General features: G+C 43.4%; 1 protein-coding gene across 5 annotated transcripts in view; it reads left to right on the plus strand.

The window, feature by feature from the left end:
• Positions 1–25,530, plus strand: part of LOC116842225 (discoidin domain-containing receptor 2) — a 380,754-nt gene that overhangs the window by 73,060 nt on the left and 282,164 nt on the right. For all 5 annotated transcript variants that reach the window (XR_004377695.1, XM_032811123.1, XM_032811124.1 and 2 more), the window contains one exon: positions 18,761–18,831. The gene's annotated coding sequence lies outside the window, so the exon portion shown is untranslated. The remainder of the gene's footprint in view (positions 1–18,760; positions 18,832–25,530) is intronic.

Here is a 25,530-nt window from a genome sequence, read left to right on the forward strand (position 1 = left end):
CTCTCTCTCTCTCTCTGGCACACCTTTTCTCCTTCTGTGTCTTGCTCTCCAGTAAATTATCATTCAATTTTATCCGGTCTTTGAGGTATTCGCGACGTTGCGCGACTCGGTTGCTGGCCGACGTCGCGACTAATTTAACGATTCAATGAGTCATTCGTTTGAGCGAGTGTTCTCACTCCTCGTTCTAATATGCTTCCTACGTATTTTTATGTATACAATCCGAGAACGAATTCAGAATTTTTCTGGCAGCCGTAGTTTTCTTCGTGACCGTCTTCTGAAACTTAAATATCGTACATGGAACATTTGCAATCCGTTTTAATTAAAAAATTTTTTTTAAATATTCTGTATTATCACTATTAAGTTTCTCCCACAAAAAGTTCTTCCATTTAAGCAATTATATTTGTCTATAAAATTCATTAAAATTGAAGATTTTTCTTCAATCAGGGGTATAAAGTGTTGTAAAAAATTATAAATTTTTTTTCATTTTTAAGAAATATGTCAGAAGTCAAATATAGCAGAAAATCACTAGCTTCTGCATTTTAAATTAGCTAAGTCATAAAGTACATAAAGAAAATCAACTTCCTGGAAACTTAAAAATCACTTCACTGAGAAACCCTGGGTGATAGAAAAATTTTTTTTGTATTTTTTAATTCAGAGCAGAAAATACACGCAGAGAGAATTTTAGTTTTTATTCATATATAAATTCTTAATTTTATTTTAGACCTAAAATGGCTTCCAAACTTTTCCAAACTCATGAATCCGGGCTACTTTTGGCCGCACTCTTTGTTGATAACACATTTCAGTTTCCAAAATATAAATAGCACGCGTAAAATGTGAAGGGATGATAAATTATTGCAGAATTGATCCAGTTTCAGAAGCAACTTTTGCTATAGAATTTTCTTTTTGTACTATAAAAATCACATAATTAGGTCCACAAAAGAAAGTTTTCTTTTGTAAACGTTTTGTTATCTTCTTTTGTTATCATTCAATTTTAGTCGGTCTCTCTTCGCAGAGTTTTTGCGAAGTTACGCACGACTCAGTCCTGGCTGAGTCCTGGACTAATTTAGCAATCAGTCCGCGTCCGTTCGCGCGGTCGGCATTATCTTCTGCACGCGTGTGGGCTTTCACGCGCTTCTTGGCGAGTCACCGAGTGTTAGGAAGATTGATTACCGGCGCCGCGCGGCCGCTTCTTTTTGAGCGAAGTCGCCGTCGCCCGCGGGACCGGCAGCGCTTTTACCTTATTTCCCAATGCTGCAATTTAGCGTGGATAAAAGCAATACTGAAATACAGTACGTGCCGCGAGTCCTGTCGTCAAGCTTGCGTGTGCTTTTTAGCACCTGCGCGAAAGTAAGAAAGAAGGAGGCTGGACGAGTGGCAGATGAAATTGTTGTCGCGGTAACGAGTTCGCTCGCGTGCCGGAAAATAAAAAAAAGAAGAAAACGTTCTTCGATAATTGGAACTAAGTTTCGCTCATAAAGAGCCGTTGACGATCTGGCAGTTGGCGTGTAACGCCGTGAAAGGACTTGTATATGATCAGCTCACACGCGCAAGTGCGTGGCTTGACGCGACGACGACGACAACTCGGGCAAATTTTACGACACGCCATCGTCGCCGTGGTCGTCATCGCATCGCCCGACCATCTCGTTCCGTTCCTCCGGGACCCGAGTTAGCTGAACCATTTACACGTGCGAGGTCTACGTCGACCACGCGATAAATCCTAACGCGATCGGCCCGGCGGTATCCGCCAGGTATACAGGGTGTCTGACACGAGATTGTCAAAAGCACGTGTGCAGATGGATTAGATCGTGAACTGAAGGAAAAATTTCTCTACCATTCTTCGAACAACTTACGTAAAATTTGAAGCGAGGTAGTTAAGGCGCGACTGTTCTTTAGGACGAATTCATACCTTAGTGGAGGAGCAGAAAACAGAAAGTCACAAGCCAAATAGAACTTGTGCTGGTTAGGTGGTAGTTGATAGTTCCTGCTTTTCTACCAGCGTGAATTCTGATTGGCTTCTGCCTTACAGAATACAGATAATTTAATTAGAGAAAAATCTTTAGCCTTAGTAAATTTTTATAGGCAAGTATATTTGCTTAAATGGAGCAATTTTCTATGGGAAACTCTTAACATTAATAGTACTTCAATATAAATAATTTTAAACTGTCGACGTATCGCAAGCGTGTCGTTGAGGGAAGCGTATGGCACGCAGAGAAGGTGTAAGCAGTGAGACAATTGACTAGTCACAATCGATTATTCTCGGACAGTAAGAAGAAACCACCGACTGTGGCTGGTCAATGTGCTTTCTGCTCAAGTTTCACTGCTAGCCACGTAGAAGATATCTTGGGGTCTAATTGAGATTCAGCTCAATTTCTCAAAATGATGACTTCTGCGAGCCTCTTGACAATCTTGTATCAAACACCCTGTAGACCCAGCCGAACTGTGGCTGGCTGGCTGGTCAGCAGATGAAGCGTAAGAAGTGAGTGGCGACAGGAAAGTCGGCGGCGTGTGCCAGCCGCCAAATGAGCAGGAGATAATCCGGGACGCGGATCGGACAACGTCGTGGTCGATGGCGGGGACATAAAGGGTGAAGGAAACTGTCGGGGAAATGGGCTGGGCACCGAGGTAGGAGGTTAATCTCGAAGATGTCTGGCATGATTCCCGGGATGGAGGTTTATTGCGTCGTAACGTACGGCCACGGTATGCGGGACTGTAACCCGAGAGCCCGGAGTTATGCCCCGGCCCTCGGAGAAGCACAGGATTTCGGAAGCCCTTCTTTGTAGCTTTTTATGTTCCTGTCGGGGGTATTGCGCGCGTGCGCGCGTACACATAGACGGGCACACGTTGCCACCGCCGCCTCACCGCGAAGTAATCTTTCGATCACGAGGATACACGGAATGAAAATTTTTCCCCCGGCGGGGAAAGAAAATCCCGGCTTTGCACGCGCCACGCGTCCTGCTTAGCGCGCATGCCTTTAACCCGGGGCACTCCGTCGGGGCTAGAGCAGCGGATCTCCGTGAATCGACTTCTCAAACATACGACGTTGCTAAAAAGAAGGAGAAAGGACCTGCGCCGATTTTGCGCTGAAACGAGCTCGCGTGGGCGTGCATCGTCGGGTCCGATCGAAGTTAAACGTTTGAGATCCTCGTTGGCGAAGGAGTCCCTTTATTTCGCGATCTCCGTGGCACGCGATTAATTATGAGCGCGAGGTCGCCAAGTAGAGGAACGAACGCGGCTTTGTTCCGTCGGGCGTTTTGTTCCGCGAGTGTGTTATGGAGCAAGGGCGATGATAAAAGGCGAATCGTACCGTAAGCTTTGCGTAAACCGGAAGTTCTTTGTACAATCTTGACGTACCTTAACGTATTTCCGTCGTGCTAAGACGCGGACGACCAGCGTGAATCATTTACGGCCTGAGTCACCGTGTGCTTCCCGAAATCCCGGATGCGCCAATTACGTGGGACATAAACGAAGGGGGTGAAAAAGTGCGTGATACCGGGAGTGCAGTTAAATCGAGACGTGCTCTCTCTCTCAAAACATTTATTCTGACTCTCAAAGAGAGCGGCCAAACTCTCATAAACTCGTAACCTCATTTTGCGCCATTCGAAATCTTAAATATTTTTTATTAAGTTGTAGCTATTGGTGAATAAATTAAAATACCAAAATGATGCATCTCACTATTTGGGAGAAAATGGCCTAAAAGGAATTATTGAAAGGAATTATTGAAAAAACTAGCAGGATTGGCCAATAGCTATTTGCTGGTCACAACGGAATTGGTCGACGATTAAGTTAATTGAAGCTTTGTAAGAGTCACTCGAAATTAATATTATCATTTATAATTCATATTATTCTATTGACAAAAACTTTTATCCCATCTCTTGCAACATTTCCTATAGGTTTTTTTGTTTTGTTTTAGAATTCTAACAATAACATTTATTTTGACAGAATATTTTTTTGGGTCATTTTCTTCCAAATGGTGAGACACGTCACTTTGATACTTATATTTTTAATCTACTCATGAATAGCTAGAACTTTATAAAAAAATAATTATATATCGTGAGCAACATTCATAATTGTTATTCGTATTCTATAAAATTCCATAGTCAGTATAAAAATGGGATTGTCTGCTCGATCTCATAAAAATACATTTTGTGAATTTTACCCACTAAAAAGAAAAAAAAACGCGAGTTTCCATAGTATTTTTATTTCGATTTCGGGCAGGAAACTCACATTTAGAGTAAGAATCAGATTTCCAATTGGTATCGCGTAGCGCGGTAACTTATTCCGGGGCAAAGTTGGACATTTTTATCACGATCTATATGTTTTATCCGAGCGGATCTTGAACAAATTCTCCTGTGAGTACTTACCACGTTTCTATCTTTTTTCAATTGATCAGAAGATCAATAATGAGAACATAAGTAACAGAAATAAAATAAAAGCCAAGAGAGAGAGGAGGAAGTATCGTTACCTTTCGTCGTGTTGAACCCTTTGATGGATACACATCTTCAATCCTCAACTTTTGAAATATCGGCTTCGTCTTTTCCCAACCTATTTCGAGAGCGAATGTCGCACATGTCGCGATTGCGAACGATTATACACGCAAAGTGGCGTCCACGGGCAAACTCGCGCATCTTCACCGTCTCATTCACCGCGGAAATCAACTTGGGCCAGATTTAATAACGTCCGCGGCGTGCAAACGCCGTCGTTCGAATAGCGACGCGCGTTATTAGTTCCCTTCGGCGGGAAACGAATTTCCGCGGGTTATCGCAGCGCGCGCGCGCGCGCGTGATATAATCAACGTAATAAATTAGATCCGGCCAAATCCGCGGGCGCGCGTTTCTAATATCGTCTACGTTACGTTTCCCGCTAAAAGTGAGGATTCTCATCAGCCGCTCTGATTGGAATACGTAATCAGAGGGCTTGAGGAGTGTAGCGAGCACGCTAATTCCCGGCTTCGTGTTACATTCACTGTGCGGTGTCGGCAAATAGCGCGCGCCGAGCATTCAACTCCTCACTCTCTCACTCTCTCTCTCTCTCTCTCTCTCTCTCTCTCTCTCTCTCTCTGTCTGTCTCTCTCGATCTCTCCCGTCCCATTAAAGCCCTGTCTCTCGTTGCTTCGCGGAGACAAAACCCGTATATATCAACTTCAAACGCGCGCTCGCGCCAAAATACCGGCGCAACAATGCGCTAGTTGCGCGTGTTGCTCACCTTAACGGTTCATAGCGAGCGGTTGAGTGGAGCGAGAGAGACGACGTGTAAACGCGCTGCGTCGAGTCCACCAGTGATATACACACGTCGTGCAGATGATAGAGAAGCAATTACGGAAAGTGCGCTAAATACCGTCCGGGTGGCCGACGTCGTCGGCGCGCCATTCTTTTCGCGAGCGCGTGCCGCGACTCGCAGCGTCGAAAGAGGGATGAAGCGCGCCCGCGAAGGCAAACGGGGGTGGAATGTGAGTCAGCAGCGGTTTGCACACATCGCGCCGTACTGCGCCGTGTTGCGTGTTGTGTGTCACGTCGCAGGCTCGTTTCGCGCCGCACATTGTACGCTAACCCGGTCCGGCACAATGCTTAGAAAAGCGGTAAAAAGTATGTCCCTTCGACCGTAATTTAGTGCGCCCCTGCGCGCGCGCGCGCGCGCTGACATTTTCTCTCGCGTCCGCGTTTAAAGCGGAAATGTGTAAACTTGTACCTTTTTTCTCTCTTCTTTCTCCCTCCCCTCGCTCTGTTTTTTCGCTACCACACGAGATTCACGTTTGCACATTTTCATCGCGAACGGTCGGATGATCTCGCTCTCCTCTCTCCCCTTATGTCATCTCAACTAAGCTCAACTTGTCATATCACATACTCTAGATCTTAGATTAAGTAATCTAATTCATCCCACGTTATATTAAGATTATATTCTTATTTTTTTCCCATAATATTTCATAAATATTGTACATTTCTATGAACTTAGCTATCAAAAATATGGCTGTTTTGTATATTTTCTTTGTGACGCTGGAGGAGATTTAGTCCCACACATCGCCTAATAGATAATGCTTGTCTCTCTCGCGCTCGCGAAGGTGAAATTTGTCCGAAGCGTTCGTTTAAACGCGGCGAAATCGCGGCTAGAACTTGGCCGAATTTTCGACGCCGAAGCCAGGGCGAATTCAATTACCGTCTCTCTGTGCCCGTCCCCCCGGAATGAATGACGGCCCGGGGTCGATAATGTTTCGAATGAACATCGCTCCGGCCCGGGGACCGGACGATGGCGATGCGCTTGCTCGAGATTACGCCTGCTTGGCCGCGGATGAACGTTCTGTCCCGGCAGCCTGTCAGATTTAGCGCACAATCGGGCATTATCGGGCACGCTCAGGCGGTAATTAATGGTTCGCCGTATTCAAACAGTAATCAGTAATCAATGGTCACTCATAGTCGGCTTCATAGGACGCGGCGATACCTGTCGTCCAAGATCTACACTGTCTCATTATGCGCGGGATACGATCGGGAACGTCAAAGTATCGTCGTCCTGTTCCTCCTCCTCCTCCTCCTTCACTCCTTCTCCTCCTTCTGTCACCCCTCAGCTAGGGTAAAACGGACTGCACAGGCCAGTGGGCGATGTGTCGTGCACCCGTACTTCGATGCGTTCGTGTAGATCTAATGCAGACACACGTCGCTGTCATATTGTTGTGAGACGAACGCGATCTATCTTTATACGAGAGATCGCATGTGAAATTAGCCCTCAACTCTCTGCATACCCGGAAAAGGACAGGCAGATGGAAAAAGGAAGAGAGGGAACAATTGTTCTTATTAATATGTTGGCCGCCTTTGATTTCCATTAATCGTAAGAAAACTTAACTGACGATTGAATTATTGAAAATACCAATATTTTTTACACGGAGAGAATATTGTCATTTTTTATACCCTGAAAAAAAATCTGAATAATATTTATTTGGTGGACGCATTTACTGAGATTGCATTTCAAAATGTCCTTTTTGAGGAACATTTTACTGAATATCTATAGTAATTTTTTTTCATGCGAAATATAGATGTAAATTTCCAGTGAAATTTTTCTCAAAAAAGATGTTCTTCAATGCGACCGCAAATATATTTTTGTTTTGTTTAAATCGTACAATTAACATTTACTTTCACGGAAATGGTGGTGTGTTTCAGGAAAATATATTTTTTTTCATTTGAGAAAAATTTATATTTAATATGAGAATAAATATATCAATTTTATAGTAAATTGTTTTAGTAAATTGTTTAGTAAATTGTTTTAATAAATTGTCAAAACATCGTCATTTGAAATGGTGGATATACTCACTCGTACTCAGAGTAAATTCTTAATTCGCTCGAGCGAACGTTTCAATCGATTAGACCGAATTTGTTCCCGCGAATCGGTGAAGTACGTTGAATTCAATCTCCAATTCCGAACTAAAATATTCACTGGACGATTCAGCGCGGAAAATTCACTCTCTATGAGTGAAAAAGTCACTCGACTCGCTCGTCACTACTCTACTCTTCGAGTGGAATTTCATTCTATGAAGAAATTTAGAGGGAAGACCAGAAGAGAATCGCGCGTAGATCGTGAAATCCGGGTTAATTGACTGGCTAAGTGACTAACTGACGCGCGTTTACTGTACGCGCGATCATCGCATTCATATCACCGTATGATCCTTGAATATCCGCTGCGAGAGAGGTTCACGATCGCGTGTCTACTTTTCAAGGAGAGCTGGAGAACAGTCTCTCGAGCGGATAAAGTAGCCGGACGCGATATCGTCGGCATTAACACAGCCCGCAAACGTATCCACTCCGAAGAGGGACAATAGAAAATAGTCGTGGAGGGTAGTCGAGCGCGCCGCGGACTTTGAGGGGGTGAGTCGGGGTCCCCTCGATTAAAGTTATACTCCGATCTTTAACCTCAACCCTCGGCGCAGCCCGAAGTGCGGAATCTCTTCCGGCAATACCACCGACCGTTCTGCCTTCGAGATGGGACCTTCTCTCCCCGATCTCTCTCCCTCCCGCCACCATTCTCCTCGCGTGCTCGCGCCGCGCGGAGTGCCGCCGCCGTTGTCAGTGGGAACGGCACAGAAGCTATTACTCGGCGAAAACTTACTTTTCTCGGTGAAATTACTTTCACGAAGTATCTTATTTCGTCGTCGGCGAGGGAGAGGGAGAGAGAGCCCGCCGACGACTTTGCAGCCGCGAGGAAGAGGAAACCTTCGCGCTGCTGAGGAGTCTCGCGTCGCCGAAGACGTCTTGCTGCCGTGAGAGATACGGTATTCCGCGTGCGTTTGCGTTTATTTGCAGACGGGGATGTCGGGCAGAATCGCGCGTTTGTCTGTCGCGAGTCTCGCGGATTGGCGTGGGCGCTCGTGACTCTCTGCGAGATTCTCTCCTTCTCTCTCTCTCTCTCTCTCTCTCTCTCTCTCTCTCTCTCTCTTTCTCTTTCTCTCGGATGAACGACTCCGCACTTCGCATTTCGGCATCACGAGTTTTATTCGCACTTGCTACAGTTCTTGATAGGTTGCGGCAATAGTTCCGTCAAATTAGTTAAACAACGACGCCTTGAATTCACGAGACGCCAATTTCCCTTTTCCATGACACTTCAATCTTGAAAAGAAAGAAGAGATTCGTCTTTCAATTACAGAATTTTCCAGTTCTACACTGAGAGCAAAATATCTAAAAAATAGTAAATGTTTATTTGGTGAATATGCTATGCATATGATAATATATGTTTATCCATTTATTAATATAATATAAACTATTTTTTAAGAATTAAAAAAAACATTTTCTTGAAATCTTAAAAAAATCTTAGCTTTTCATTAAAACGATTGCCAATTCTTTAAGTAAAATAGAATTTATATTTAGATTTAAATAAAAGAATTTAGATTTATACAAATACGTTATTAGTATCGAATAAATATTTATTATTTTTTACATATTTTTTTCTCTCAATACAGAAATTCTGCACTTTCTGATGCATTTTAATGAAGGTATCGACCTCTTTGACGATTTTTAAATGAAAAGGGGAAATTAAATTTCTCTGGCTCTTGGAAATAACAATACAATTATAGATGGATGCAATGAAACAATAACAAAACATGAAAAATAGGTATATATATATATGAATAATATAAAATAACTATCGTCACACGTACACATCTAACACAGTTGAATGTCCGTTTTAAATAAATAAATATTCCTGCAAAATCATCTGTATCTCTTGTAGATCAAGTGCATCCACACGATTGTATTGTCATTTTTAAATAATTTTCTCGAATCTCGCGGCACTGGCACTTCGTTACATCGAAGCGCCGACTTCCTGCTGGCTTCCCCCGCGAACGGCTCTGAAGAGCTGAAGTAAAAGCTTTCCGCGATTAGCGATAGCGTCTGGCGATTGATGAGAGACGGATGAGACGAGCGAGAGAAAGAGGGCGACGCAACGGCTGCTTCACGGTTGCCCGATAGCGATTACTGGCCAAAGGCCATTCTGCAATCGCGTAAGCGTAGTCATAAATGTAAAAGCCAAGCATAGTGTTTTATTAACTAATTGCTTTATTCTGACTGGTTGTCGTAATTATTTACAACCTTTTACGACTTTGCTTACGCAATTGTAGAACGGCCTTAACGGAGATTCCCCGGCGAAGACGCGAGGCTCGCCGCTCGGTCGAGTTTGGCGTAACGTCAGCGTCAGTTCGCATTGTGCTCAGACGTGTTCGGGCTGTTAAGCGGTCTGACGTTAATTATTTTGCTTGACGGCAAGAATACCACGTTCGCAGCGTCTGCCATCGCTATCGAATTATTATGTAACGGGCTCTGTCGGCTCTCTGTGCGTCGTGACGGTAATAACGTAGCCGTGGCCGCTGACTGACACGTGCAATCCCCCCGCTAACTTTTCACAGATCGACTTCTCGCTCCGCTCTACGTTGCGCTTCGCACCTAACTTAACTTTAATTATCCTTGTATCATTACACTGAGGAAAAAGAAAACGGTTGATCCAACTAAAATTATAATTATTTTTGACTTTATAACTATATTTAATAAATAATTATTTATGAATTAATATAATATACAAATACAAAAGTATATGTAAATAATATAAAAAAAAATAGAAATTATCTGTAAATTAATAGTATATAAATACAAATAATTATAATTTTTATTAAATATGATCTAATCAAAAAATTATTTTTGGGTCCAACCATTTTTGGGGTAAAGTGGTAATAGTAAGGTTATTATCACTAACATTTTAATAAAATTAGAATTTAATAAAAATACAAATATTTTTCGAGCCATAATTTGTGGTAATTATTTCTCTTTATGTTTATAGTTACACAAATATACGAAAAACATTGTGTTTCTCAGCGAAATAACAACAATGTCATCGTCCTTTTCGATGAAAATGCGGAAGCATATGCCCGCGGTCGTGATTTCCAGTTCGAAATCGGGAACACGTGTTTGTGTATTTGTGGATGCGCGCGCGTGTGTGCGTGCGTGTATGTCGTTAAACGATAAAACGATATTTCTGGAGCGAATAAACAAACATGTCGAGTGGTGACGCGCGTCGACGCTTGCGAGCGTGGCCGGCGCGCGAAACGGATACGTATCTTCTGTGACATTTGCTCCTTTGTCGAGCCAGCGCGGCGTGTTTTATTATCGAAGCGCGTGCATCGATTACGCTCATAACTAGTCCAGTTCAATTGTCAAAAAGCGGCGAGGCAAGCGAGTGAGCGAGCGAGCGCGCGCGCTTGTGGACAGCGCGAAATATAATCAGGCCCGCAATCAGAACCCGAAACTGGGTTAGAGGGACTGTAATCAGGATACATTGAATTACACCGTTATCGTGCTCCGCATAATGTTGCATAATGTAACGTACACGATCAATTATGCGACGATATTTGTGCTTAATTATGCACGTAAGCTGGGAATTCTCACGCTGATATCGACAATCACTTTTCGGCTTGCATACGCGCGCGGATTATGGATATATGCCGCCGCCGATTGCGATTGCACAGACGGCCGATTCCGCGCTGATCTGTTAATGATAATTAACGGAAGCTTGGGCGCATCCGCGCGGTAGGGCGGGGGCGGTCGCTTCTGTAAAATGTGTACAGATATATCTCGTATGCATTGCTCGTCGCGCGTGAGCCGCTTTTCGCGTTGATCGACGCGCGATCGATCGTCGCGTGACGCGAGAGAGACTAAAAGTAAATTTTACAGTACGCATTTCACATCGCAATCGACACAAAAACCTTAACCTGGTAATGCAGTTGAGGTATAGGGACTGTTTGTAATGGTATATGTGATATTGTAAACACAGGGCTCTCTTAAATTATATAAAGCCTTAATATTGTGCTAGATCGAATATCCTGTGCTTGTTAGATGTGCGTGCGCATTATGACTATCGATTATTCAGCTGTCTGTTATTTTGATAATTTATCATTCTGACAGTTTATTATATAATCTATTATTTTGACATTATATTACATCATATTACATTCAGATACGATGGGAACAATCGCAGAAGCTAATGAGCTTTGGCTCATTAGGTGTTAAGGCTTTATTGATACTTGAGTGTACAGTAAATGGAGAAAATGTTGTTAAACTTCTACCTCAATAAACTTCGGAACGTATCTATCATTTGACAGGATTTCTTTCTAACAGAAAACTAATTTTTCTAATTTGTATAATTCTAACAATTTATTTTTCGAGAATTACGAAAAAAGAGATCAATTCTCACATATTAGATATGAATATGTTGCGAAATTCGTTGAAAAAAGTCTTGCAACTTGTTCTTCATTGAATAAACGCATTATTAATTTATTATTTATCGATTATTCAAAACAATGAAAATATATACAATCAGTAATTTGTCTGTGGTAATCTTACGCTGAGAAGAAAATATTTGGTGCATTTTTGCAACTATAATCACACGGAGAAATCATTACTATAAATTATAGTCAGAAGAGACAATTTTCTCATTAAATTCTACTGTAATGTTAGTGATAAGAATCATATATATACACACATATTACTGCCACCATTTTGCTACATAAAATATGGTTGGGATAAAAAATAACTCTAATTTTAATTAGGTCAACCATTTTGCCCTCTCAGTGCACGTAAATGCAACTCGGAAACGCGCGACTACAAAATACTCCACTGAGAAGAAAAATAGCATTTGTGACTTTAATTGCGTAGTGCAATAATTTTATAGTAAAGAAAGTCATTTTCGCAGTAGTGCTACCACAGTGTTAATGGTAATAATCTTATGTGTGCATTGCTACCGTTTCCGTGGGAACAAAAACAACACACCTGACGCCGGAAGGGAGTATAATTTCAATGGTATTAACCATTCTTTTCTCCCGGCGCAGTAACTTAATTACACCGCGTGTTACAGCTATTCCACCGGTTAATGTATACACGCATAACACGCGTTAACGACGCGAGGTACATAAACGCCGGCTTTATTTTTTCGCGATCCACTGTCCGCGAGGAAGAACGTCTCGTCGAGAATTCGCGATGCGCGATCGCGGTCATTTGCATCATCATTCGTCAGATGCCGCGTCGTCGTCTTCGGCCTCGCGGCTCGTTCCCAGTCCCGCGGGTCACGGGAGAATCGCGCGATTTTAATTATCGCGCGTTAACGTCATGACGGGGCGTTTAGCGCGGAATTATACTTGCAAACGAAATCACCTCTGCGTCGATTCGAAAAATTATCGGTTCGCGATTCGCTCTCCCCTCAGCGAGTTTTTCGTCGCTGGTATATTTCTCCTTTTTTCTTTATTCCCTCGAAATTAATTCGCGACTCTCCTTCGCAAATTCTCCCGTCGTATCCGCGCCGATGACGGGGCCGACCTGAGTCAGGTCGAGTCGCTCGTGTTGGAGGGAAACTTCGGCCACGATGTCGAGAAAATAAATCGAGCGACGGGTGATGAGAGGCAACAGTGGAAAGGGTAGGTAGGAGAGTTCGGCCGGGGACTCGTCGGCAACGGCGAGTAGACGTGAGGGAGAGGAAGAAGCGAGGAAGGATATCCACTTAGCGAGAGGGCAAGAGGGACACGCGTGCCTCGAGATCGGAATGAGATAGGGGAGGGTATCTTCTCTTCGGAGTCGTGGCACGCGACTTCCACCCTCCATCTCCTGCCTTCTTCTTCTGCTGCTGCTGCTGCTGCTGCTGTCGCGTCTCGTGCGTCTGGTCTATGTTACTCAAACTTCCGCTCTCTTTCTCTCTCTCTCTTTGCCGTTACTGTTGCCGTTGCCGCTGCTATGACTTGTGTGATCTCGTCTTCCGCGCGGTGAAAGTCAACATTCACGCACGTGCCTGTCCCCCGCGTTTCATCTTACCATTTTTGCATCGCGCCGCTCTTTTACGGCCCTCTCCTCCGGCGATGGCGAACGATCTTTACGATCCTCCGCTGCGTCCAACTGCCAGCCGGTGAGTGGGGAGGAAGTAAAAGGGTTGCCCGGGAAAAAAACGAAAGGGAGGAAAGGAAAAGATGAGAACAGAAGGAAAGAGAGAGAGAGAATGAGAGGGGAGGGCAAGGGGGAAGGAGTGCGACGGAAATGCGCGAAAGGAAGCGTTGGTCGAGCCGGAGGAAATAAAGCATTTCGGAGGGATGGAAGGTGGGAGGGACGGAGGGGCATAATTTTCGTTCCTTCCGCGACCATATTTCGTGGGAACAATGCGCCCTGGGTACCGCAATCCCGGATGCAACCGACCCAGAAAACACGGCTGGGATTACTGTAGCGCGCGCGGCTACGCGATAGCTCGCTGGAGTACCACAGTGCTCTTCCCTCGCCTGTCTGTCTCTATGTCTCTGGATCCGCGCTTCCGCCTACCGCGCGCGATTACTCCAGAGGTCCCAGCGGGCGCGGAGGAGGAATGGAGGCGGCGTATGGCGACGCTCGCTCGAGATTTAAGTTAACGCGAAGAACGAGTCGCCGCCGACAAGACGAGTTATACGCAGAAGAAAGGGTGCTCGGGTTTAGGTGTCCGCAAGCGCTCATGCGCGCAAGCAAAAACTCATTGAACTGAACGGAAAAGTCACTCACCGTGTTGCGAACCGCTCTGCTATGATTACTGTGATATCAATGAGAGGAAGGAAACGCAGGCAATCGGGAGACACATGGGCTTGTCGATTGTTTCCTGGCAACGGCGGAAATCGAATGAAGGCTAATGAAAGTAACATTGGCTACATGCAGAGAGCTGCTTTGCAACTGTTGCGAGACTCGTGAACCCGATTGGCGTGTGTGCTTTTAGATTCAGCCGTGATTAAGCGCACACATCAATTGGATTCACGAATTTGAGAGCAGCGAACAACGTAATTCTGCGCTATGCGTCATCTTCCCGCACGCCTGTCGCTGTCGTTGCTAGGACACCAGGAAACAAGTCCATGACATCTTCTCTCTGCGGACTGCCCTGCAGAACTCGTCCCGCCACATCGCGCGCATCGATTGATCAATTTTCTGTTATTAATATCTCATAATAAATAATTATCGCGTCTAACAAGTAAACCTACCGACAAGTTACCCTCCGGTTTCTTTTTAATTTAGCACAAATATAGAAATACAAAAAATATTTAAGTCATATTTTTTCATTTTCGCTCATTTTAGGTTTCACGGGCAGTTTATAGCTTTTTAATGCTCTCACTCCTGAAACATATAAAGTTGAAACCAGTTAACCATATTGTCCACAACTGTATGAAAGCGATAGTTAATCGCGTAATATCGATCCATCGATTATATTGCATCGACAAATACATATCTTCGTATGAAAGAGAAATAACAAACTCAACTGAATTCCATAGAAACGGAAATCAACAAATGCGAAATAGTCGTTTACGTGTCAACACGAGTTACACAACATAATCTCTAGAAAAGATCTCATATTCTCTAGAAAAAGTGTAATTTTTAGCGTGAATTTGTTGTTATATCAATGTAACAAAAAATTTACATTATTATATGATGTAGACTTGATAATTCATTCAAAGCAGTATGTTTTCTTCATAAAAGTAATCAAAAGAATTGTTTTCGTTGTCGATCTTGTCTCGCGTGATAATCATGAAAGGTCTATCTCGGTCTCCGTCTCTCTTTTCTCTGTTCGGACTTCGCGCTGGGGAACGGCGTTCCCTTCGCTTTTCATTCGTGGTCTTTTGATTTCAACAAGTTCTTTATTATGGAGGCGGCCTCTGACATTTATCGATCCGATATCGCTCCCAGAATACGCACTTGCCGTTGTTCCTGAGACGCAAAATCATCCTAAAATAGAACCGCGCCTCTTCGTGCACCCTTAGTCCCTCGCAGCCGTCAAACCGTCGCAGGCTTGAATAAGTAACGAAGCGACGCCATTAACGTCGATATATCGTGACGTGTGGAGAATGTCGCTGGAAATGAAAGAGCCTATCAATCCAGTCGACCACGCGCGCGCAATGTCAAGGTCCAGCGAAACAATGTAGACAAGTGGTATGCGATATCGTGCGATCGGCCATCGTTTTGTTGTCAAAGTACACTGAGAGAAAAATGTATGATATTTGGAACTATAATGGCATAGTAAAAAGATTATAGTTAGGAATATCTTTTTTATAGTAAATGTCACCATAATGTTTGTAATATTTACAATATAAGCATAGTATAACTGACTCATGTAAAACTTTTACCAAGAATTATAATTATTTGAAATAAAAAACATAGTAAGATAGCAAATATTAAATGGTAAGAGAAATTAACTATTTTATATAGTCAATACAATTAGAATATTTGGAAAATATGAGTACATAGAACTATATTCTCAAAGCGTGCCTTACTATACACATAGAGTAATAAAATGGTGACTATAAATGTGTGTTCATTCTGCTATATCTTTATTTTTGGATGAACTATAAATATATGTTTGAGGCCAAAACGAACTATAAAATATAGTGAGATTATAGTTATTCCAACTATTTTTTTTCTCTCAGTGTATCGCTCCTCGATATCGATTCCTCCCGCGGAACCCCGGCTGAGAATTTGCGTCAGTTTCGTAACACTGCGACTAAAAAAAGAATTATTCAAGAAGTAAAAAATATTTATTTAATATATAGTATGTAAAAATAGTATATACTATATATAAATAGTATAAAAATAAAAATAGGTTACTCGAATGGCATTGGGCGTTTTCAAATATCTTAAAGGGCGCTGGTGATCTTTTCACCCCCCCGCAATAACTTTTTAACCCTTCGTATAGAAGTGAAACACAAAAGGTTCCAGAGACCTACAAACCTATGGTGTTAACGATTTTTGAATTCCTTAAAGTCAGGCGCGAACTTCACACCGGTTTTTTTACAACAGGCATCGGTCTCTCGTGGGTTAACATCCTGATAGACGTAGTTTCACGTTTCCTGTCCGCGACGCGTCGTGTTTATCCGCGGACGACTCGATCGGCGTGGCGATCACGCGGCGGGGAAACACGCTGGGACTTTGGCATCGACGGTCGAAGTTTGCAAGACAACGACGTCCGTCGCGCAAGCTGCACGAAGAGCGACGTGGCGGTTTCTCCGGGGCGCGTTCCTCTGCCCTGCCAATATAACTCGCTGCACAACGAACGCTCTTACGTACGCCTGTCCGACGGCTTGCTCGCAGTGAAGTGCGAACGCGCTCGACAAGGGGAAATGTATCCACCATTTTTCCCAGCTCATAGCGAAGTATATGCGCCCAGTCGAGTCGAGTCGAGTCGGGTCGCTTCCTGGCGAGCAGGGAGCTCCCAACTTCGCTACTCCACGAAGTATGCCATTATCAAACACATCCACTACGAAGTTAGACAACTTCGATGGGAACCGAAGAAGCGCTCGCGCGCGAGCAGGCGAGCTCGCGCGAAGAAGGCGGCTAAAGTTGGCCGATGAATCTGCCGGGAATAGTCTTCCAACGTTTCATCAAGTTTGCGAGGCGTGAGGCGAGTCAAGGCGAGGCGCGATCTGGCCCGTTCATCCTCATTTTTTACGCGAATCAGACGCGCGTTGTAGCATACACAACCAGTCCTGCCCTCCCCCTCGCCAGTGACTTTTTGCCACGGCGGATCCCTGAGCGAGATATTATGCGCCATGCGGGACGAGGCGCCGACACGACAGCCGGATATGCGCTCGTGTGGCCGTCTGTGTTTTATTGCCGCCAGCGGCGAATAAATATGCGGACGTTTCCCCCGCCCGGCCGTAAAAATGATAAAGAAGGGTATCGACTGCCCAACCACCTTGAAATGTTGAAATACATATGGAGTATACGCACCACCGTCTCCGCCTTCGTTTCTGCCACTGCTGTCGCCGCCGTCACCACCATCGACGGCCGTCTTTCGTCCGGAATCAATGCACACCTCCCCCTTTTCCCGTCCGCGATGGCCTCCGCGATCGCTCTCGAAAGGACCACCACCCCGCATCTCTTGCCAACCGCAAACCCACTCCACTGTTGGTCCCGAGCGCGGATAAAACTTCTTGCTGCCGGTCATTCCTGCTTGTTCACGAGCACTTCGTCACACCGAAGTTCCCGAGAAGCCGCGAGAACGTTCGGGCTTTGGTCCCTCGTCTGAATCGTCAATCGTCGCGCGAAAGTATTCGCGTTAACGAAGAACGGATAACATTTATTCGGCGAAATCGGCATTGTCACGAAGACGCTTTATGGGTTTTCTAATTCGAACATGGAGTCCTCGATCATGTTACGCTTTTACCTTTAGCATCTTACATAGAATATTCAGAATCTAATTGGGATCCAATCTGATTTTCCAAAGAAGTTACAAACTCTGATTGGAATCAGGTTAGAAGGGGAAGTGTTTCAAACACGCGGGAACCAAGTGGGAAATCTAAATGGATCTCACTTGCTTTCCCTGTTTCTCCAAGCTCTTCTCTAGTGTCTATTTTACATTAGAATCGAACACGTAACATGCTTTGAGAATATGTAAACTTCTCAAAAGTATGAATATATACAAACTGTAAATACTCTAGAATCTTTTAAAAATTTTTCGTTTTTTATTTTATTCGTTTTTTTATTGAACTTCACGGTTGATATAAAAGTAAAATTCTTTATTTGATTATTTGTGACTATATAAACTTTATTTACAAAAAACGGAATTTTCCATATTATTTCTGTCTGGATTCCAGATAGAGAACTCATGTTTGAAATAAGAACTCCAATTAGAGTTATAGTGAAATAAGCAATGTTGGGAAAAATATTTTATAAATATCCCGATTATAATCTCTCTAAACATGGAGAAAATATTGCAGTAAAACTTTTGTAATCTTAGATACATAATACCCACCCCCTCGTATTGGACCTTGCAGAATTATGTCTAAAATGACTATATATTTGTTTAAAAATGTCATGCACACTGACTTTTTGCTACAAAATTATATTAATTGAAAATTTTTTTATAAAATATCAGATAGGTCGTCGAATTTATTATTTCTATAGTACTTTATATATATTTTTCAATTAATATTCCGCAGGAGGAACAAAACACCTAATGAAATATAATTTTGTGAAATAACAAACTGTAGATATAGAAAAATGCTAAAAATATTGACCCAGCTAACAGGTCAATTAACAAAAATATATAACTGACTTACAGAAAAATAAATCTCGATATATTTTAGTAATTATCACAATTTCAATATAGTCTAGTTTTACAGAAAAGAAATATCGTAAAAAGAATATTATTTTAATATAATTTTTACGCTACAAATTTTTTCCCTTACAATTATTTCCATATGTTACTTGGGTACTGAAAGTACTGAAAGATTTCTGTTCTTGTGTATTTGCAGGACTGGTTCGTCGACCAACGTCGAAGATGCAGTAATAGGTTGGACTTGGCGGACAGAAGTCACGACATTCGGTGAGTGATTATCTCGTTTATGTTGCCGAACATTTAAACGCGAAATGAACGAGTCACTTTGTCACGATTGGCGAGTCAACAAACGTGTCCGTATTCGAGGATACACTCGAGGGCGCACAGGTATCCCCACGCACGCAGACACACACGGATACATATTCAATTTCCGATACCGTCGCTCATTCGCGCCTTGAAAATTTTATGAGCTGAATCAAAGATCCGAAGTTTATATAAAAATCCACGAGAAGTTCCTCCGCGCTCCCTGCGGCGACGATTTCCGGGAGAAATATTCGCGGCCGCGCCACTTCGGCCGGTAAGTGCAGCTACCGTCCCTCATGAATTTCATAAAGTTTCATCCGTCCTGTATATCGGGAGTTTCACGAGGCCTGTGAAAATTGGTGCCATTCGACGCTCGCGTAAAGCTCCGTCCAAATCGAAATCTAAGCTCGTCCACACACACACACACACACACACACACACACACACACACACACACATGTATATACAGGGTGTTCGGAAAGTACCGGGACGCCCGACTATCAGGAAAAATATAAGTTTTACAAAAAAATGTTTCAGACAAAAGTTGTGGCGTTTAAAAAGATGTATTTACTGATCACATCAGTTTGACCTTGGGTTGCGTAGCGAAGGTCAGGTCAAGGTCACATTAATTTTTTTAAATGGAACACCCCATTTTTCATTGCATATTCTTATAGCACATCTCGAGAGCTTTTCAAAACACTATAATAAAATATTTTTTCGTTAAGAACTTTTCGAGTAATAACACTCGAAAAGTTCTTAACGAAAAAATATTTTATTATAGTGTTTTGAAAAGCTCTCGAGATGTGCTATAAGAATATGCAATGAAAAATGGGGTGTTCCATTTAAAAAAATTAATGTGACCTTGACCTGACCTTCGCTACGCAACCCAAGGTCAAACTGATGTGATCAGTAAATACATCTTTTTAAACGCCACAACTTTTGTCTGAAACATTTTTTTGTAAAACTTATATTTTTCCTGATAGTCGGGCGTCCCGGTACTTTCCGAACACCCTGTATATATATATGTATATAACCGCGGCGTACCCTCATACCCGCCAGCGGCCGCTGCGAATCTCGGTCGCCTTTCACGTTCAAAAACGGGGTTGCGCCGCTATATGGCCAATCCAATCAACTCACCTGCGAGCGAGAGAGAGAGAAAGAAAACGAGACTTATAGCGTGAATTTCATAAAGGCAGAACGAGGCATGCTTTTAAAGCGCCCCAAGTAGTAGAGATCGACGGCGACTTGCAGGTCGATCCGCGCCGCGTTGTTTTCCACCTGAATCAGCCCCGTCTTACCTTGGCTGAATACGAGAAAGGGGAGTTGCTTAGCGTCAAGCGTGAATCGTTAATTATGCGAGGGAAAATTATTATCCTCCGCCAGCCGTGGAGCGGAGATCGGACTCGTAATGCGCGCCAGCGGCACCAGGACGATGGAGCCGACAAGCGCGCCTGTCCCAGCATTGTTTTCTTCTCTCACTGCTCGTGCGAATTTGTTCGAAAAAGATTAGAGAAGAATCTGCAGCAAGTGTCGCGAAAAATACTGTCGGGAAATAATGGGAATTTGGTGTTATTAAGGGGGTATAATTTATATATTATTCTCCTTAATATTAGGAGGTTGATTAATGTTGCAATAATAATGAATAGCAGAATATTCATCGCAGGATAAAAGTGTCGGTTCGACGTGACTGCCTGCTCCACTTGTGTGTCAAAAATCCGGGTTTGACACGTCGCGGAGAGAATATATTGTAGAACAGACATTTTTTCCCATGATCTCGGATACAGAATAATGATACAGAAATCGTGACCGAAATTGCTGTATATTTGTTCAAAAATGTTCTGCGCATTTGACATTTTATTACAAAATGATTGCAAATACTGGAATGTTTTCTGTATCCAAGTAAATCGTCAAATTTTACTATCTCTACAGTATTAATTTGTAATTTGTATCACAATGCCAATGCAATGCAGCTTTACAAAAAACAGTGCAAAAAAAAATGAAAAATACAATATGAACGCAGTTTTTACTATAATATTTTCCCCGAGTACGTTACACCGTCGCGAACAGTTGATTCTCCCGTTAGGATCTAAATCATTATTTTTACTTGATAGTTAACTGTCAGAATCTTCTGTATCTTTCCTTGTTGAAGAAAAGAGAGGAAACTCTGACGGTGAACATTATTTCCGCCGTACCGACCGCCTCGCTATTTAATTAAGTTGACTGATATGGAAGTGAAATTTGTCCCTTCGTGTCCCCATTGCATTGCATGTGACGCGCTCGCAGTTTGATGATATCTAAACGACTCGCTTTGATTATTTATTAGGCCGACTTTTTCTCCCTACCCCCTCTTTCTCTCTCCCTCTCTCTTCACATGCGTTCTCGTTGTCATGCGGCGCGACGTCCATTCTGGCACGATGAATGTCGCGCGTTATTGCGCAGCGTCTATGGTGTTTCGTGTAAAATTCATTCCCCTTTATAACGATAATGACCCTCCGTACTACGTCCGCTCACTGAATCATTCATGACGGCGTTGGGGTCAGGCCTGCGGAGGCTTCGTCAGCTGCCGTGCGATTACCGTGCATTAGTACCGGGGCGATGTCGCGTGAGCGAGCGAACGCGCTTCCTCAGTGCTCCTCTGCTGCTCCTGCCCGAGGCGAAGCAGAGGAGAACGCATAAGTGCCTTTCAGAAAATGAAAAAATACCAAAAACTTGGCGGGGAGAAGCTCTTTTCGCGCGGGTTGAACACGAAAATGTCGCCCGCGTCGTCGTCGTCGTCGCCGCGCCAACGCTTTTTTTCCCGAGATTTCTCACGTCGTTACCGCGTCCTCAAGTTTTATCGATCTTATTGGCGGCGTCCCGACGTGCCGAATGTTTTTCCAATATCCGTGACTGGATTTCGCGACATGACAAATGCGCCACAGATAAATCGCGCTCATTATTTACCGGCCAATCTGAAATATTTTATACGCCGCAAGAAGCGAGATACGTCGGCACGCCGGTGTCATCAGGATCGCAGTACTCTTTGAGCAACTGTACTAGCGATAATGCCACACTCATCTCCTTTCCATTACTGGGCGAGATTATTATTTCAACGTCACGCTGCACAGTGTTGCAGCGTTTTTATGGATCAAAATATCGGTATTTGAATAGATTTCAAGATATTGGTCTATAAAATTCTACATGCCTGATTTCTTGAACAATTGAGAACAATCTCAGTACTATTTAAATTTTTTAAATTTAAATATCATTGATATCAAATTTTCATCTTTATTTTTCTCAAAACATCCTCTAGAGAGAAATTATCCGATAAAAAATTAATAAGAAACGGATATTTTCAAAATACCGGTAAATTTTTATATCCGATCAAAATATCCAATTAAATTTAATTAAATATTTCCAATCATACACACACACACACACAGAGAGAGAGAGAGAGAGAGAGAGAGAGAGAAAGAAAAATTATATTAAAATCAACAAATTTCTTTAATGGGTGCCATTAACATATTTACTTAAATCTATATTCTTTTTATTTAAACCAAATATTGTTTATTTAAATTAAATAAACAATATTTGATTTAAATAAAAAGAATGTAGATTTATATAAATATGTTAATGGCGCACCCATCAAAGAAATATTTGTTGATTTTAACATAATTTTTCTCTCAGTGTATATAATAACATTTCATCAAATAAACCGATCAAAAAATTATGAACCGATGTTTTTCATCGGATGTTTTCTGATTGGAAACAAAAATATCCGTTTGTTAATTTTTTATCGAATAATTATGTCTCTCAATATATGTGGGTTAGATCATTCTTGCATAACTACGGCTAAATGAGGGAGTCAAAATGACTCTGCATTGGCGGTAGCGGATCAACTACAGTGGCACATTAATGTTTTTAATCATTCCTTTTATAGAAGGGAAATAGTACTGACTACAATTATTTTCTATTAAATTATTACTCGAAGTGTAAGTCAAACTGATTAACATTGACAATCTGGGGGATTAGCTTGGCTCAGCGACGGGTCAAATGACTCGACTCAAACGGGAGATACGAAAATAAAACGCAAATGCAAAAGCAGCGCGATGAAGCGGAGGTAGAGTTGATGATGAGGTGAGGAAGAAGATACGCGTTGGCACGATAGCGTGTCGAGTTTGTATCGTAACACGGGCGAGGAAGGTCCGAGAGAGGATCGCAGAAGCCAATTAATGACCTCCTCCCTTCCTTCCCGCGCCGACTCCGGTCACCCGCACTTTTCTCCCCCTTCGCTCGCTCTTTACGTAAGAAGGGCTCTTTCTGAGATTTCTGTCTGGTCGGATAAACCGGGAAAGTGTTGCAAAACGGAGGCAAGGGTAAGTCCATTGCGAATGCGTAAGCGAATTACGGAAGTTCTTTGCGAAGGGAACGAAAGGAGCGAGCGAGGTGAGGGAGGGAATCGCGGACGAGAGAAATCCTTTCAGTTTTCCCGCTTCGCGGACATTGCGTGGCTAGGATGTCGTCCGTGTTTCTGGCGTCGACGGAAGGGGAGGCAGGCTGAATTTATCGCAAATACGAAGTTACTCCTGCACGGAAGGCTCGATCGATTACGACAGTCTTGTTACACATCAGCACACGTCTCATTAAACGTTGTTGTTAATTTACCTTGTGAACGTTGACATACGATCCCCACCGTCGTCCCCCACGTTACGTTCGCGGCCGTCGGCGTTTCGTCCCTTGTCGCGGATCCCAATCGATCCTCAGGTAAATAGATATGGACAATGGGGTCGTGATGAAAATTGATTTCACGGACGGCATACTTTGCGAGAGAATTTCTTTCGTCGCCGTCGCGCTGCCTCCAGGGACGGCTCGCGATCGTCCGCGGATTCAAATAGAAATATATCGGCGCGTATATATATGTCAGAGCAAGCTGCCGATGTCGGGGTCCAATCAAGCCGCGGACCACTCTGGATTATGTGTCTACGAGCGAATTCACGTCGGGAATCTCTCTGTCTCCCTCCCCCCCTCTCTCTCTCTCTCTCTCTCCCTCCCTCCCTCCCTCTCTCTCTCATACGAGCGCGCGTTCGCCGTACGCCTCGATATATCGGTTGACCTGTTATTATCAGAAATAATAAGCTCACAGCTGACCGGCGGTTCCCCGTGGGAATCACCCTATTGGACACCCGATGACGATCCTCCCTTGCGACCGCAAATACAGATAGCGCCAGAGAGCGAGCGAGAGAGAGAGAGAGAGAGAGAGAGAGAGAGAAAGAGAGAGAGAGAAGAGAGTACTTGACCGACTTTTCCAATTGGCCCCTCCTAAGCTTATCCGATCGGACAGAAAGCGCGCCGGTGGGCAGCCTTGTGCTCTCCGCTTCGCAGACCAATAATATCCCGCGGAACGTGGCGACCATAGGAAGCGCCTTCGGGGACGCGCTGATCCATGGGAAATGCTGGGCGAAGGCAACTGAGATCGATAAGAAAGGGAAAAAAAAGAAAGAAACAAAAAATGGGTGAGAACGTAGTTTTCCTACATCACGATCGAGTCTCCGCGGGCGAAACCTTAATTATATCCGGCGAACGTTGCAGAGTAATGAGAGATTGTGCGCGCGTGTCTCTGTGTGGCCACGTGGATGACGTATTACGATAAGTAATATCAATAATTAAAGAAGAAAACGCAAAGATATGCACACACAGAACATGACACAGAATACAATCTTTTTTTTTTATTCTGAGCAAGAAATTCACCAAAAGTTACCTTCAGATTTTTGCATCACATCTGACGCGACATATTGTTTCAAGTAAATCTTTCTGGTTAAACTATTCCTCTCGTTTTTCTTTTTCCTTCGCATTTTCCATCCTGTTTATTCTGCACTGAGAAAAAATGTCTGTGACTACAATCACATATAGAGAAATCATTACTACAGGTTATAGTTAGCCTTTGTTTCTTTAAATAAAATAATGTGTTAGTGACAATTTCGTATTCCTACCATTTTCGTGTTAGAGTAACCAAAACATACGGCTGTGACTGAAAATTACTGCAATTTTAGTTGTATTAGCCACTTTTTCTCCTCAGTCTATTATATTTTATTCTATCTTTATATTCTCTATTTCGTCATTCTCCCTGTGTTCTCTATGAGTAGCCATATGAGCCACACTCATAAGGAGCACAAGTTCTGCGAGTTCGACCGGTGAAGTTGCCGCCAAATTTACGCACACCTGTCTGTCTGGGTCGTTATATTTCGCAACTGTGCTCGGCGGTCTCTCGTCTCCGCTTTGGCTTCCCGACGCGCATCTCCGCGTTGTAATAGCGTTATACTGGCGTCTGGAGAACGGATTCTCGCCGGGAGTATCGATTTCGCGTATTCTTCGCGTCTGTTGTGTACCTACCTGTATACCCTATCTACCTATGAGCGTACATGGGAAGCGTCTCTCGCAGCGGCTGCCTACAGCCTCTCTCTTCTCCGCCGTCGTGCACGCGCGAGAGAGTAGATAGATTTCCCGTTACGCGCCACTCGCCGTAATAAGACGCCAGCGAAATCTCCAGGAGTTTAACATAAATCCGCCCGTCTCTATCCCCCTTCCTCCTCCCCCCTTTCTCCCTCTCTCTCTCTCTCTCTCTCTCTCTCTCTCTCTCTCTCTCTCTTCGCGACGAGCAGACATTCCATCTCGGCGGATCAAAGA

This window comes from Odontomachus brunneus, unplaced genomic scaffold (assembly GCF_010583005.1).
Source record: "Odontomachus brunneus isolate Ranch 3 - 2012 unplaced genomic scaffold, Obru_v1 Obru_scaffold_023, whole genome shotgun sequence".
NCBI classification, from domain to species: Eukaryota; Metazoa; Arthropoda; class Insecta; order Hymenoptera; family Formicidae; genus Odontomachus; species Odontomachus brunneus.